This window comes from Rhipicephalus microplus, chromosome 5 (genome assembly GCF_043290135.1).
Source record: "Rhipicephalus microplus isolate Deutch F79 chromosome 5, USDA_Rmic, whole genome shotgun sequence".
Classification (NCBI taxonomy): domain Eukaryota; kingdom Metazoa; phylum Arthropoda; class Arachnida; order Ixodida; family Ixodidae; genus Rhipicephalus; species Rhipicephalus microplus.
Genome location: NC_134704.1, coordinates 73,542,756 through 73,560,160, shown reverse-complemented (window position 1 = coordinate 73,560,160; position 17,405 = coordinate 73,542,756). Strand labels below are relative to the sequence as shown.

The window sequence follows — 17,405 nt, the reverse complement described above, 5'->3', positions numbered from 1 at the left end:
AGGTCTCATGGTCTTTTTTACTTATAGTGATCTCGCACTAAGACAATGGAGTTTTGGCTTCTAGAACACATGGTTATTCTAGTAGCATGGGCAGTGCTATATATAAATTGCTTATTCGCATTTATACAGTTGTATAAACTGCATGCCGCACTGTTGGTCATTCCTACGTGGCAAGAATATCCATGCGTAAATTCCACTAGACAAACAGCCTTCCACTAAGTGACTAAGCGGTCATGACGAGGAAGGACCCCATCTCAAAATTATAAGGGTCTTCCTTCCTCCCCCCTCAAAAAAAAATAAAGGAAAGATCTCGCATCAATGATGCTTTCCGAATGTTTAGCAGCGCTTCGAGTCAGACATGTACAACGTGATTCATTCATGTCCTGCACAGCCACTGTTGGACGATCAATAAGTCGGGCAATTGATTCATTGATTCTGTGCAGCGCGCTAGCCAGAAATGCTCAAAGTTACCATTCCATTTAACTTAATGATAATTCGTTGGGTTTAACGTCCCAAAACTACGGCGTGTCGGTTACAGACGCCATAGTGAAGGGCTGCGGAAGCTTGGACAACCTTGGGTCCTTCAAAGTGTTAATTTAAGTACACTGGCCTCGACCATTTTTTCCTCCAACGAATATGCAGCCGCCGTGGCTGGGATTCGATCCCGCAAGCAGCGGGCATTGCAACGATGCTGTGCTGGCTGCCTCTCCTAAATGGCTGCTTCCTTGCTGCGCACGAAACCCTGAAGTTGCGTAATTTTGCAGTTACATCTGTTTTGTGGTGATATTATAGTGATAATAAACCAGTCCTTGAAAGAAGCTCGGTTAGAAGCCATTGTATAGCAACAGTTAGCAAGCCGTCGGCAGAGAGCGGGCTAGCTGTATCCGATGACGCTCTGGATCGCTCCTGTGTGGGTGTTCTCACTTGTGGTTTCTTCATGCCTCTGTGTTATACATCGTTATCGGAGTATATCAGTATGGTGGTTATATGCCAAGGCAATAACACGTAGAGGTAACTTTCCCGCAGTCTGCGTGACAAGCATTTGCTCTAGCGCAGAATCACGTGAAACTGCTTTAAAAAAAACATAATTTTTATGTAGTGGAAAGGGTCTGTTTAAAGCATCTGACATTAAGTGCCAGAAGCGTATAACTGCGTCAGGCGCCAAAACACGCGAATTTCTCTACGAATGATTGTTTTGAAGGCCCACCCATTACAAAGCGCTCAGGCATGCATGTGCACCTGGTGCGAAAGCACCAGCAAAGTGGGCAGCTGCATGCGTATAGGATCGTATGTTGCTTTACGAACGCATACTGGGCCCTTCATTGATTTGCATAAAGGAAAACTATTGCGTACCGGGCACAGTGGTCATTCAAAAATAGCTTGAATCCGCCAACAGTATGCGTGCAGTCACTCGTTTCGTCACGACACGGTTGAGGGATGCATCGAGAAAAGAATCGATGCTATCAACTGTGAAGGCGACGCGCACGAAGGGCTATTATGTTATCGCGTTTTACCCTTGAAAGCGAAGCTCAGGCGTTCTCTAAGTTTCTTATAATTAGGGAGGAGGAGGAGGAGGAAGGGAAGAAATGAAAGGCAGGGAGGTCATACAGACGCACGTCCGGTTTGCTACCCTGCATGGGCGGAAGGGGAGAGGGGATTAAAGGAGAAGAGAGAGACAGAAGTGAAGGGCAACGTGTGTGTAGATGTGACCTTGTCCACTGCACGCTTATAAGCGGTCGCGTAGTCCGGTCGTCTTTAGAAAACTTAGCAATGCCCGCGTCGCTTTGCTGGCCTGCGACGCGTAGAGCCATGAACCAAGGATCTTCTCTTCGGAAAAAAGGTCTACTGTCTAGTGTGTCTAACGTTTCGCGTAGCAAGTTGCGTTCGCTCGCAAAACGTTCACATGAACACAGTAGATGTTCTAGTGTCTCGTCAGTGTCGCACAATTCACATCGGGAGCTATCCGCCATTCCTATGCGAAAGGATTACGCCTTCGTAAAAGCTACTCCTAACCACAGGCGGCACAGTAAAGTTGCATCCCGGCGGGAGAAGTCCGATGGAGCTTGAAGCTTTCTCGATGGGTGCAATTTGTGTAGGCGGCGGTTCCCGACACTGGGGTCACTCAGCCAAGTTTCCGACATAGTGTTAGCGAACGAGTGAAGGCCCCTTGCAGCGTCGGTTCTCTACAATGGAATTGGGGTTGTCTGGGCGTCCGCGTGGGCGGATCGGGCAGCATTATCAGCAAGGTCGTTACCGACAATACCACAATGTCCCGGTAACCACTGGAACACCACGTCGTGTCCTTTCGGTAAAATTTCGTGAAGCACTTCTCTTATTTCATTCACTAGTTGTTGATGCACCCTTTGTCGTAAAGCTGATTGCAAGCTCTGAAGGTATGCCTTGGAGTCGCAGAACACAGCCCATTTTTGAGGCCAGGCTTCTACGATATAAAGTATAGCAGCACGTAAGGCGGCAAGCTCCGCTGCTGTGGATGTTGTCCTATGCGACAGTTTGAACTTTATAGTGACCTGGTACGTCGGGATGACAACAGCACCTGTGGAGCTATTGATATGTGGGGTTTCACGTCCCAAAACCATCATATGATTATGAGAGACGCCGTAGTGGAGGGCTCCGGAAATTTCGACCACTTAGGGTTCTTTAACGTGCACCCAAATCTGAGCACACGGGCCTACAACATTTCCGCCTCCATCGGAAATGTAGCCGCCGCAGCCGGGATTCGAACCCGCGACATGCGGGTCAGCAGCCGAGTACCTTAGCCACTAGACCACCGCGGCGGGGCAGCACCTGCGGAGCTGTCAGCCGAGACTGCTCCATCGGTGTAAATGTGGGTCCTCTGGCCATATTTTTCGTTGAGTAGCGACAATTTCACCTGTTGTAGGACCACTGTTGAATGACGGCTCGTGTTCGTTATTCCCGGAATAGTGAGGCACGCCTCTGGTTGTTGTAGGCACCACGGAGGTGACGCTGGTCTTGTTGCTGGAGTGAAGCCAAAAGGAAGGCATTGTCTATGGGCAGAAATAATCTTTGAAAACATAGCTTATGGTCTTGGAAGTGGCAACACTGCAACATCGTGACCAGGAACTCGGCAGAGGTGTCTTATGTGGGCTCTCAGATTGTCAGTGGTGATGTAAATGATCAAAAGTAAATGTCAAAACCAATCAATATACTGTCATTGACTTGGACCATATATTTGTAGAGCCATCTTTTGTTGCCATAGCGGCAACACTTTGATGGATACGTCCGCTGATTGGTATGTGTGACCGGGTAACTTAGCCACTAGACCACCGCGGCGGGGCGATGGATACGTCCGCGTTCAGTTCAGCCAACTTTTCTTTTCAAAATTCGAGCAACGTTCCACTAACCCCTTGTATCGTGTATTTCAGTTTTTTTTTAATACACTGAATACTCGCTGAACTCCCCTTGACAAAATCCTGCCGACCCCAATGTCTGCACAACAATTTATTCGGGACTCTCACTAACTGCAGTCCGCATCATCAGTTAATTATTATCGATAGATATTGCTCTTGGGCGTGCAGGTCAGGCGCTACAGATGCCTCACTACGCCACACCCAACACTGCCCGAAACTAACCATAAAAAGTGAACTTTTGAATTGAAGCCTCAGCTCCGCAACAAACAACGCACACACCAACCCTTGTGAAGCGTTGCAGACTTCGGAGAACTGGTTTCGCCGACGACGCCGGCACTAAATGAAGGGCACAGTTTAATCAAGCCACCCAACCCAGCGACCTTTTGCTTTTCGCTTTTATCGGTCCCTCGTGGTACTTGGATTCGTCACTCCCGTCGTCTTCGCTACAGCACGATGACTAGTTCCTTAATCGCTGTCGCAAAAACTGCCGCCATGCTGCCTTATACAGTTGTTATTTACCGCCCCTCAAGAGCAAGCACACGACCGAGGATGAGAGAGAATGGCAACGCGATTGCGAAATGTGTGTACTACACAGTTAGTAGTGTTCGTTAAAGCGCGCAAATATCGTTCCGACATCTGCTGCGCAAATGGCGTATAGCGAAACACCGCACATGAGCAGCTCTTCTGCCACGTTCTCTTTGCGTTTTGGTCACAGGATTTCACAAAAATGCTATGAACAAAAACGGTAAAAAAAATAGAGCCACGAGGGGAAGAGTTTTTGCAAAGGATGATTTTCCGGATAGCTTGCTCTAAGCAGGGACACACTTTTGTTTTGTTTTTTTCTATTGGTGGCATGTCTGGAATCCCAGGAACATTAAACTGTTTCTATACTCTCCTCTCTCTCTCTCTCTCTCTCTCTCTCTCTCTGCCTCACTGTCTGCGTCATCCACTCTTGTTTTTGTTTTTTAACTATGTCGCTAACGCTTTCACATTTGAAATCCAGTATCTGTCAATAAAACGTCGACCCATGTCGCACGTTTCGCTGGCAAGATAACACCCTGTGAGCTTTCGCGAAAACATTTGCAATTTGTTTTCTCACACAGACAAAGAATACACCTGTCCCTATCGTCGGAGTAACTTATACTTTTCATCGTCTGTGCTGTTAGTTCGAATTATACGTGTTTTCAACTGCGTGACACCTCTCCTTGTTTTACAGCATCACTCTGTGCTATCGTCATGCATTCGTCAGTCGCGTACTGTACACTGTACTTGTTTCTTGTTCCGCACGTCGACACTGCTTCAGATCATGTTCTCATTGTGAAATGTATGCAGACGTTTGGTTCTGCTGTGTGCCTGGGTTGTGCACTGCACAGACTTGTGAAAGCAAACGTTTGGAAACTGTGGCCCATAAAGGGAAGAACAACCAGTTTTTATTGCGCCTATATTTTCCTTCAGGGCAGCCGAAAGTTACCGGTGAGAGCGCTTAATTCATATATACCAAGAATGCAGCAAATGATTTCCTCTGCTTCCTGAGTGAGAGGAATTTTCTGTTTCCGCAAGCGGAGGTAACAAAACGACGGAGCGGTTCTTCCAAAACTACTTTTCCTATAGCGTCCGTGTCTGTCGGTTCATGTGTGTATGCGTTTTACTCGTGTACGGGTGCATTAGTGTGCGAGCACTTCGTGCATCCCCCGCCAGTGAGCAACGCATCACAGCGCGATTGGGATGAAAGCCTGTGTGAGTACAACAACACGACTTCAAAAGGTTGAAGAGTAAGCAACGCGAAATTTCGAAGGAGTGTGGGGTCACGACACCCTCTTGCATCATGTCCGGGCCCGAAACTTTATTTCTTCTATTTTTCTGTTCATTTCCCTTCGTCGTTTCGGTCGATTCTCTCGTCACCACTTTCCCTTCCGGTTCAAGCGAAGAGTGCGAAGTCAGGACGACCGAGAAGTGTAAATGATATCCAAGCGTAAGGAACAGCGATATGTCTTTCTACGAACCCCGTGGTATTGATCTTCCTCCCTGATGTCTTCTTTTTTTTTCTTCTTTATTCTTGTTTCTCGTTTCAAACTCTTCCACCTCATCAAAACTTGGGGCCGACGCCTTGAAATGGTTGCCGAAATAAAATCGTTGCCGAACCATTTTCACAACGCCGGGGGCGTGTGTGCCACGCAGGCTTTGAAACATCGCTTAAAAAGGGCCGCCCGTTAATCATCGCCTCGCTTTTCTTTGTTTCAAGCCATTTCAAAGCCATATACAAAGACACTGAGCCATGCTACATTGTCCCTGTATGTGCTCCCACAGGGAGCAGAGTTGCACGTAAGGCCGCCATTGTGTTGAACGGATGTGCGGTGAAGCCACTCGTCACGTGCGCAAGAGACAAATACGGAGTGATATTTCGTTCGAGTTTTCATCAACTAGTCGCTCCTGACTTGCCACGCAATTACATGTAGCCGTTCGGCAAGGCTTCATTTTTATAGCTAAACTGCATATGGATATAGGTTCTAGCTTATTCAGTGGGTGTATTAAACGATTCATTCATTCACAAAACTTTATTAGCGTCCTGCAGCCCGGTCTTTTCAGACCGAGGCGAACCGCGTCCACGTCGGTATAACGTGAGGCCGAGCCTTGTGGCGTCATCGTGGACCTTCTGGACTGCCCGTAGTTGATCCTGACAAGACGCGCTTCGCACCATCGTCTGCCAGTAAAGCCATTAAACGATACCAGCAATAATTTTAAAGCGTTCGGCTGCTCCCGCCGTCATACCAGAGCTTTGTGTGAAGCAGTAACTAATACGCAGAAAAGAAGATAGAAATGAAAACTGTGGCATAAAAATTGGAGGATCCCTATGCTTCTCCTTTAAGAGTTAAACGCGATAGCGATATTATGTCCCCAGTGCAGACTTCAAAGACTTAGTGCACAATATGTTTTCGAACTTACTATGCAACCAGAACGTGGCCTTAAGGGAATAGGTGCAGTAACATGTGTCTTTCATACAGGGTGACTGGCTTTAAACCATAAAGTCATAATGGTAATCCCATGTTTAGACGCCCAATGGTAATGTAGGCTTGTACCACGCAATAGTACTGCAATATATTGTGTTCTATTGTGAAGCACGTATACAGGACACGTCTGTTTGTAAAGCATGAAAGTTACTCTCACTGCATTTCCAACGCTCCGCCACGGTGGTCTAGTGGCTAAGGTACTCGTCTGCTGAGCCGAAGGTCGCGGGTTCGAATCCCGGCTGCGGCGGCTACATTTCCGATGGAGGCGGAAATGTTGTACGCCCGTGTGCTCATATTTGGGTGCATGTTAAAGAACCCCAGGTGGTCAAATTTTCCGGAGCCCTCCACTACGGCATCTCTCATAATCATATGGTGGTTTCGGGACGTTAAACCCCACATAATAATCAATCAATCACTGAATTTCCAAGCAGAGGACGTTAGTTTTACTGCATTCACAAGCATACGCGTGGCTGTATTGGAGAACACCCGATTGACACGCAAAAGATCCGGATTCGATCCCCACTCAATCCAGGAATTTACTTACATCGTTGTCGACTTTTATGCGGTCACGCATAAGATGATTTTTTTATTGATTGATATGTAGAGTTTAGGGTCTCAAAAAGCTGATTTTACGCTCACAACTAAGGACGCCGACACTATAATTTCGGCGGAACGACCTCTTCAACACCATTGCGTCAAAGACCTCTCACATGGGACGACCTCTGAACGCCCTCGCGTTGAAAGGTCGGTCCGTACTCAGAACAAAATCTGAATTAGGTGAACCAATTAAGAAATAATAAAATTGAATGGAAGGATTCCTATGTGCAATATATATGGGCGAGTTAATTAAATGTGAAATAGGCGATTCAAATGTGGAATCGATTGAAAAGTGACTTGATTTATCCGAAGATATATTGCATTAAATGAAGCTGCAAATGGCTAGGCACTGTCGAAACGGCCGTTCATTCATGTTCGCTTGTACCTTGCAACGTAAAATTGTGCGATTATTTTCACACGACCTTTTCCGCCTTGGTCGGGGGGCACCAAGTGTTTGTCATGAATGGCGTTTGAAAAGAACTTCGCGTATCGTCGGGAATTGGGTGAGAATATTGCCTCAGGTGTCTCACAGTTATCTATCGAGAAACGACGAGAGCAGACATTCTTAATTTATATGTGAGAGCGTTAAGGAAAAGCGAGAGCGGCAGCGTTGACCCAACGAATGCAAAGAGCATATGCTATGGTCCCAGCATGAATCAAACCCAAGCATGTTGCGCGGCAATCAAGTGTTCTGCCTAAGAGCCACATCACGATGTACACGGAAATCTTTTGGTTAAATGGCCCATGTAGGAGTAACGGTGGTGAAATATCAGTTGTGGTTGCAGTGCTGCCCGTGCAATTTTATAAATATTACGTATGTACTCCAATGATATAGGCGTCACGTCGGGTTAGCGTCAATTGTATATGTAAGCGCCATCCACTGAAGTTGGTCAAACACTATCCAAGGCTACCATCCTCACAAGCACACGCGCCAAGTGTCAACCTATACCACTTTTAGTGTTGTTAATACCCTTGTTGCTCTTGGAATCGTTACGCTACTATAAACAACTTACTATATAAAACGTATCCGGCTAATTAACATCTTGTCTGTGAGTGTAGCAATTCTACATATGCTTAGCGTAATTTCGTAACGTCTCGCTCAAAATGAAAAAATGTTACATCACCATCAACTTCCCTCCGCACGCCTCACCTCACATGGATTCCCGTGGTACCTGGGACCCGCCTAATTTCAATATTTAGTGCGTTTGGAAAGTTTACGTGAAAAGAAGCTTGCCTGCGGGCCATCGGCGGCAGCGGAACATGATTTTTCGATAGCGCAGTAATACGTACTCGGCCGTGTTAGAAATCAGTGCTTCCTATCTTGCATATATATACTGCAAAGAAAAGCAACGATTTTTTAAACTATGCTCATCCATTAATTACAAGATCAGGGAATTACAAGGCAAGACTGAACACGGTGCGACTTAAGCGTAATCACGAACTCGAAAGTCACAAAAAAAAAACGGGATCGGCCGGCACGCCTACGCAGATGTTCAACGTCGGGCACTGAATTCAAAGTAGTTCATGATGCAGGCTACTTAACCTGTTTTTCTAAGACGCTGTGTCCTGAACGGAGAATATTTATGGACGCTTCAGAAAAAGATATGTTGTCTACACGTGACCTGAAGAGATCTTGTTTCCAGGAGGGCCGCGGATAGCTTGCTAGAGAGAGGCTGTCACATTTTACTTTCCGATACTAGCGCGACAGAGCGTCGTCATTAAGACAACACAATAACGAAGACATAACACAAGAGCCTTACGTCTACTTAGTTCAGGTATTAAACGCCTGTTGATTTTTCCCGCGCTCACTAACGGAGCAAATACCTGCAGTTAAACTTGCAGCAAATTCCCGCAAGACAGAAATATACACGCGATCAAACGTTGCTATATTCTCTGTCTTTGTCACTCACCGAACAACCGCCTAAAGCATAGCAGACAGCCGGTTCAGCGTCTGACGTGACATTTCAGAGTGCAAATGTCTTGTCTCATCTGCAGCTGATTTCAGCGTAATGTACCACTGGGGCACTACAAAAACAAAGTTGTCAAGATTAAGCGTGCTATAACGGTAAAGGATACTCACTTGACAGCTGTCAGGTTGCTCGGAGATTCAACCATAGCGGCGAATGTCTTGGAAGCGGTTTCGCGGTGGCATTGGCACCCTCTACCTGCGCAAAAAAAAACAAGGCAGCAGAGCGGTTAAAATATATCACGGAAACCCTGTCCATATTCGTACCAAGACTTACTAACTTAACTTAACAAAAGCGGAGGGACGATAAGAAAGTCGCTATCATCAGTTATTACTCTCTGTATGAGTACATTCTCACGGTACAGCACTCTTTAAGACGCGCATCAATCTGAAGGATCGAAAGCGTTCTTAAGAAGAACGAAAGGAAGGGAAAGATAACACGACGCTTATTTACGACAGCAAGCTTTTGTATTGAGACGGAGGAACCATCGGTGTTGCTTGACGAAAGCGTCAAGTATTGTGAAAAATTACGGCAAGACGTAGCGCGAACAAGCTTTTCGTAAACCGTAAACCTACACAAAGTAGAAAAAAAGAAAGTAAACCAAACGCGTTTAGAGCGACACAGCGCGTTCGCTCGCTGCGCGGCGTTCGAGTCGCATTACACGCAAGGGACAGGCGTGCCGGGCAGAGGCATGTCCTGTTTACCCGAAACATCTGCCCGAAGGAAACGCCCGAGAAATACAAAAAAAAACAAACCCGAAAAGAAATACACAACCCTGGGAAATGGGTAAAGCGTTGCGCCTTATCTATCTTTGAAAAAAAAAATTGCCCGCAGCTTCCCTCGGGGGAACACTGAGGAGGATGCGGAGCATATAATTGGTTAACGGGGTGTTAAAGTGCGACTTACTTGGGTCGATGGCTAAATTGGTTAACGTGGTTGTGAAATGGGGTGTTAAATTGCGACTTACTTGGGTCGATGGCTAAATTGGTTACCGTGGTTGTAGGAGGGGGTGTTAAATGAGTGAACACGTACACACGTATGCGAAAGGGCGGCGCTGGTCGAAGGGACGTCGATCATCGTGTTTGTGGATTCGTTGGAATTCATTTCACCGCAACCTTGGACGTCGACGCGCCGTACAAATCAACCGACGAGCGGCAACTAAGCGAGCGAGCGCCGACTTTGAGTATATATACAGCGCGACGGCGCATGCACTGTCAGCTGTCGAATGTTCGAGAAGGGGGAGAAGCGCTACGGCGCATGCGCGCGCGTCAGCTGCCGATGTTCTCGAAGCGTGACGGCGCATGCGCGCTACATTATACAGCTAGCGAATGTTCGTGAAGAGGAGAAGCGCACGCGGTGTGTAGAGGAGGAAGGGTGCACAGATGGTGGAGGAGTGAAGCGCGCGCGGTGTGTAGAGGAGGAAGGGATGCACAGATGGTGGAAGAAGGAGGAGGAAGCTTGCGGACGGCGCCGCACTACAAGCCTCGAGTATTAGATTCTCCGCATCTAAAAGAGCGCAGCAGAACCGACTTGGTCGTAAACCAAGAACGCCGGTGTGCGCGCTCCGCGGTGCCTTACACGGCAACGCAAAGGCACTCGAAATACCTGAAATATGTTTAAATAAACGAAAATTTTAAATCCTAAGGAAGAACGTAAGTACAAGCGTGGGCAGGCACGCAGACACAAATAAGAAACACACGCGTGTGATCGACCTTATTTACGATACAATCTTCTACGACACCTTTTTGTTACAGTAACATGTATACGGGTCATAGAGTTTGCGTGAGCCTTACGGCCCTACAACTTTTTGTACTTGTCGCTAGATTCCCCAGTTCATACATGTTTTTTCGTCATTTTTGTCGCTCAGATCTCTCACCGTTTCCTCCGCATAGTGCCGGTTATAGTACCGGTTATTGATTGATATGTGGGGTTTAACGTCCCAAAACCACCATATGATTATGAGAGACGCCGTAGTGGAGGGCTCCGGAATTTTCGACCACCTGGGGTTCTTTAACATGCACCCAAATCTGAGCACACGGGCCTACAACATTTCCGCCTCCATCGGAAATGCAGCCGCCGCAGCCGGGATTCGAAGTACCGGTTATAGTACCGGTTATAGTACCGGTTGTAGTTTCACTTCTATGCGCGGGACTCGGGGACCTGAAACTCATCGTGCGGCCCGGAGAAGGGTCCCCCGATAAACTATGGTTTTACGAGTTTTACACAAGCGGTCCGCCGTGAGTCTCGCGTCGTGGGATATTTTATATTAATAAATAGGGCCAGCCGAGAGGCGAAGAGGGCGCGCGGATCTCGGAGGCTGCACGGCCTCGCAAGAGAGGTCGAAGATCCTGTTTCGTGATCCGCCGGCTTCTGAGTTCCCGTTAAATGTGACACGGAGCAATAAAAAAAAAAGAAACCGAGGAAGACGTCTCCCGCGTCGGTTGAGCCGAGTGAAGGTCAGAGAAATCCCAGAAACCATGCTTGGACTTTAACCCGCTTCCCCGTCTTCCTCGCAATCCATTCTCGGTCCCTCTAAGGTTACCCGCTCCCTCCGGATAGCAGCTCCCCGTGGACGCTGCTTTCTTAAAAGCGTACAGCGTTGCGGAAGCCCGAACGGACATCCGCCAATCGGCGCTGAGGAATCATCGAGACGAACGTGACTTAAGAAGAGTTTCCGTTCCTCTATACTAGGCTTTTTTTTTATCTACACTGCATTCATCGGCGATTATGCTTGGTCAATTTTGTGTGGGCACCAGCCAACCGTGAGTTCTTTTCTGCGGAGTGCTCTTGGTTGAAAGGGTTTCGCGACTCTCGGTTTTCTTGGAAACGCATACTCGCGAGTGTAGCGCACATTTAGTGAGGAAGGGAGTACGGAACTGCGGCTCGCGATTTTCCCGACGTTCAGTGCGCCCCATCGCTCCTTTCCTTTCCCATAGCACCGGGGTGAGCACTTTACGACGCCGATGCCGAGCTGCGGCTGAGCCAGGGACTCTTGGCTGGCAGTTGGAAGAGTGAAAGAAAGAAAGAGAATTAAAGGGGCGTACGGGAAATACACCCTCGTTTCCTCTCCGCCATCGAAAGCTTCATGAACCGCATCTGGCCGCTCAATATCGTTCGCCTTGTATGTCGATAAAATGGGGAAGGGCAAGGAGTAGGAGGGATCTGCGGAGTTATGCTGCGGCCGATATCTTCTTGCGGGCCACTCGCCTCTTAACCTCGAAGAAACCGGCGTGGGTAAAAATGAACAGGAAGAATCAAGCGAAAGGCTAGAGTAGGTAGCCATATACACCGCTTCCATCGATCAGCGAATTGCATCCGCCGCTGCTGCCCGCCGCGTGTACAGTAAGTACATCGCCAGCCTGGGCTGTGCGCATCAAAGTGGCCTCCTGGCGGTCATAAACCAGCGAATCTAAAGAGAGAGAGTGAGGGAGAGAGAGAGCAGCTCTATAAGTATGAAGGACGTGAGTGGCAAGTTAAGACGCGGATGAGAGTCTGCGCTCACGAAACCAAAGTTTTTACGTTGTGGAGCTGTTTGTAAGAGATAAAACCGATTGTAATGTTTGACATGGCGTTTGCCTTTATATAGGATAAACCAGAGTTATAACATGAACTGTAAGATACGTGAAGTTTTCCCCGAAGGTGGTCTCTTGTTAAAAAGCAGCGGACGAGAACAAAGGCGGGACCGTAAAAAATGAACGGGCCAGGAGCTTATACCGCATGTAGTACAACGTGCGGGCCTAGTGTAGACATTTTGTTCGGTCAGCGTGGTGCTATGAAGAGGTCATGTCTCCCTCCTCACTCTTCTTGTATTGCCTATTGATGCACCATGTTTTCTTCTTTGCTGTTATAACTTCTGGAGAGCGGTTAGTTCGGTCACTTTGGCAAGTGTCAAAGGGCTAGCTCTAAACCGCTTGCCAGTGTCGTCGTGTAAACGATAACGGACCACCACAGTCAGTGTGCTTTCACATACACAACATGTATGCCGCGACGTGGGACACTTTGACGAAACGTATGCACGTATACCGTAAGTACGATAAGCACACAGACTAAACAGATACGAGCGTAGCCATCTTGGGCTGTGAAGCCGATGTTTTCTTGTTTTTGTACATTGCAACGTGAATTAATAAGATAATCAAACTGTGCATACAACTAACCAACCGTTTTTATGCGTATACGTCTACCGTAACACTGTTTGTATACTTGCAAAAGACGCAAAACATGAAGGTTAACAGCCGAACACGATGGCACTGAAACCTGTCCGAAAAATGTTCTATACAAGCGGATTTCACAGTGGCGATGTTTTTATAACAAACACGGCTCTAACATTAAAGCGAACAAAAAAAAGACGTGCAGCAGCCTCTAATGCGGTCGGCTTTTTGATTTGTAAGTGCTCTTCGCGATTGGCTGGCTGGTCACTACCACATTCAGTAATAGATGACTTTTCCTTACAAAACTCAAGTTTGTCGTCTTGGCCAAACACGGGCTCAGAAGTTCGATAACGTATTCTAAAACCTGGTGCTACGAGATATCACCAAATGCTCGTCATTCTACGCACGCTTTTCCGGTATTCTGATGCATACATACACAAAACAGCACGTCAACACTGTATGCGAAACTATGTATCATCTCATCTGATCCAAGCATTGTGTATGACTTCGCTACACGCGTCAACAAAGGATTCTCTCTGTGTGACAGACACTGATGGTTATAACTTTCGGGAAAAGAAGACATAGATGTCACAGAACGAGCGCTAAACAAGAGCGCGCCGCCAAATCCTTGCGACAACGGGCGGCAGAAACGCCGCGAGGTAAAAAGAAAAAAAAAAGAGAAAGCCAACATCCAGGGCTCCCGGGCGCGCGCTCTCCCCGCAGAAGCACGGCTTCGCAGACGATCCTCCTCACCCCACATCGGCGGCCCAGCAAGACCGCGATTTTTCTCGAACGAAGGAGGCGGGGTCAGACCGAGTGAATCATCCTCGGGAGAGGGCAGTCGAACCGTCTCGTGCCTCTCCCCAGCCTTCGCTGCGTATCGCGCCGACGAAATGACGAGAAACATCTGGAAAGTCGCGCGCAAGGTATTTAACCGAGCAGCCGAGACGAGAAATCAGGAGGAGACGGAAGTTAGCGCCAGAGCGCGTAGGAATTCCGCCGTGCAGTCGGCGAAGGTTCTGCCCGTAGTGACAGAACAGGAGGAGACGGAAGTGAGTGCCAGAGTGCGTAGAGATTCCGCCGTGTAGTCGGCGAAGTTTTGGTCCGTAGGGACGGCTCGAGCTACAGGCAAGAGCGTGGGTTTACCGCTATCGAGCGAAGACGCGGGCAACAGCTGCGTGTGTGAAGCCGACGGATTTCCGGCGAAGAAGTTGAAGTTTGAAGAGTGGCCATTTGAGGACGCGAGGTTTCCTGGAAGAGAAACTTCGAGAACTACGGAACGACAACAACGCTGGACTTTGAGTGAGTGATTCTCGGAAGAGTATCATTCAGACTTTTGTTCCAAGGACTTTGGACTGAATAGGTTTTCTATCTCTTTAGTCCTCAAGTGTCTTGGTTGTTCAATGCATGCGACTGCATTGTAGTGCGTATTGTTGTCTGTGTCAGTCGTTTTGAGTGTGGCTGATTGTACTGTGTAGTACGTTGTCTGATTGGTGACGTATTGTATGTAATTATTGTGGAGTGTGCATTTTTGTGTATTATTTTCGATCTGCCATTATTGAGAATATAATTTGTTTGTTTATCAACTCTCGGCTCTGTCTTGTTCTTTGGGCCACAGCCGGCGTTCGCTGGCGCACCAATAAGGACCACTTCTAAATTGTCCACGCTTTCGTGGTGCGGTTCGGGGGGCCGATACTTCGGCTCTTGGAATTAGCCCGGCGATCGCCTCCCTAATAAACGGGACAGGTGTGACAATTAATCTGGCGTCCGCGATACAGGACCTTTTGGTGCACAGTGTGTCCAAAGTAGTGAGAAAGAGCCTCGAGTTGTTGATAGTGCTATCGGAACGATTTTGTGTGTTGTTCAGTGTTCTCGTTAACGAGTGCAGGAGAGTGTTCCGATAGACTGATTTAGGCAGATACTTTTTGCACGCGGCAAGGTTGTATTTGCGAGTTGCGAGACACAATGGATCTCGAAAAGTTAGTTGCTCTTGGTGAAAAGATGGGTCTTTCTGGCGTCGAACTACGGAAGTGGGTCACCCAGAAGGAAAAAGAAGAAAAAGAGAGAGCCAAAGAAGAAAAAGCAGCCGAGCTGGAAAAAGAGAGGTTGGCGGTCGAAAGAGCCAAAGCGGAAAAAGAAGCTGAGGTGGAGAGAGAGAGGTTGGCGGCAGAGAGGGCCAAGGAAGAAAAGGCAGCTGAGTTGGAGAGAGAAAGGCTGGCCGCAGAAAGGGCGAGAGAAGAAAGAGAAGCAAAGGAGCGACAGCTGAAAGAAGAAAGAGAGGCAAAAGAGCGACAGCTGAAGGAAGAACGAGAGCAGCAATTGAAGTTGGAGCTGGAGCGAGAAAAGTTGGCAGCCGAAAGGGCGAGAGAAGAAAGAGAGGCAAAAGAGCGCCAGCTGAAAGAAGAAAGAGAGGAAAGGGAGCGGCAGCGGCAGCACGAGATGGAACTCGAGCGGCTCCGTTTGCAACAGCGAAGTGAAACTCCCGTCCAAGCTAGAGTTGAAAGCAGCGAACGGGAAGATCACGGCTTCCGCTTGAACCCAAGCAAGCTGCTCGTAGCGTTTTATGAAAGGAAGGACGACCTAGACGCGTACCTCCACAGATTTGAGACGATTGCGAAGAGCCAGAATTGGCCGGAACATCAATGGGCAACTGCTTTGAGTACTTGCTTGAGTGGTGAAGCGCTCAGTGTGTACGGTAGGCTGACGCCGACCGATGCAGCCAACTACGCAAAGGTGAAAGCGGCTTTGTTGAAGCGATTTAGATTCACTGTGGAAGGATTCCGGGACAGATTTAGGACAGGAAAGCCAGCTGATGGTGAGACGGCTACGCAGTATGCCGCCCGACTTTGCCATTATTTCGACAGATGGATTGAACTTTCAGGGACAGCGCAGGAGTACGATGAACTTAGAGAGCTCCTAATTAGAGAACAATTTCTTACTAGTTGCCACCCAAGCCTGTCGCTTTATCTGAAAGAGAGGAAGGCTGTGTCATTTGAAGGAATGCTTGAATTAGCTGATCAATTCTTAGATTGCAAGGAGGAACTAATTTGGCCAAGGTCAAGAAGGATTGTCCCGATGATTCGAAGAAATTGGCTCCTGAAGAAAAGAAGCGTGCACCAGAGAGCATGCAGCGATGTTTTCTGTGTAACCGAGTGGGTCATCGCGCGAAAAACTGTCGAACGATCTTTACGAGCCCTACGGCAGTCAAATGTTTCAAATGTGGTCAGACTGGGCACAAAGCAGACGCTTGTCGTAACGGAGTGAGTCAAACTCACCAGGTATCCTGTGTGCAAGTGGCACCGAAATCCGATAATAATGCCGTCACCGACGGATTCGTAGAATTGAAAAATGGGGAGAAAATTCCTATTGTCGGTGCTGTAATGTCAAAACAGCCAACCGGTGTTACGAAAGGAATGCCAGCGCGGGCTGGAAAAGTTGCGGGCAAAAAAGTTACGGTGTTAAGAGATACCGGCAGCTCCACGGTTATCGTGAGGAGAAATTTGGTACGGGAAAGAGAGTTGACAGGCAGAACGAAACCGGTTTGCCTAATTGACCGTACGGTCCGGATGCTTCCCGAAGCAGAAATTGAGGTTGAAACCCCGTACTTCAGCGGGAAGGTTACTGCGTTATGCATGACGACCCCCCTTTACGACCTTGTCATCGGAAACATCGACGGGGCGCGAGGGCCGAATGATCCAGAATGTTTGGGAGAAGACCCGAAGATAGAGCCCTCGCCAACACAACGGCCGCGAGATACAGTGGAGGAGCAGCCCGTGACGGATCTCACTAGAGCCCAAGGTGAAGCCGCGGCCCAAGAGACAGCGGATGAGAAGATGAATGAGTTCACGGGCCGAGCAACTGGACTTGCGTCGGCACGACCTCAACCGACCGACAGTGTAAAGGAGACGGAGTTGGCCAGCCGGGAAAAATGTAGAGGCATGATCAAGCGGGTAAATAAAGAGACAGGACCCGTCGAATGTAATGACCCGTTAACGGTGTCGGAAGTGACAACGATGGCTGAGACGCCGCCTCAGATATCGTCGTTGGAAAGGGCTCGCCGAAAGGGAACGTGGAAAAACAAGAAGTCGAGCAAGCACCGCAAGAAAGGGCGCAAGCGCTGTTCGAAGTACTCAAGATAAGTGCTGAAGTCAAATCAGAATGGGTTTGGCAGTGCTGAGTGACATATGTTGTGTTAATGTTCTGGTTGTCCTGTGTCACAAGTGTCGAAGTGTTGTGCTGTGATGTGATGTATAGTATTGGACCATTGTTGTAATGCGAGAACTTTGTACATCTGTA

At 48.1% G+C, this 17,405-nt stretch overlaps 1 protein-coding gene across 1 annotated transcript in view; it reads right to left on the bottom strand.

Annotated features, from left to right (window-relative positions):
- Positions 1-17,405, bottom strand: part of LOC142817837 (metabotropic glutamate receptor 5-like) — a 441,308-nt gene that overhangs the window by 291,164 nt on the left and 132,739 nt on the right. Inside the window, exon 2 of the mRNA XM_075895691.1 lies at positions 9,075-9,159. The gene's annotated coding sequence lies outside the window, so the exon portion shown is untranslated. The remainder of the gene's footprint in view (positions 1-9,074; positions 9,160-17,405) is intronic.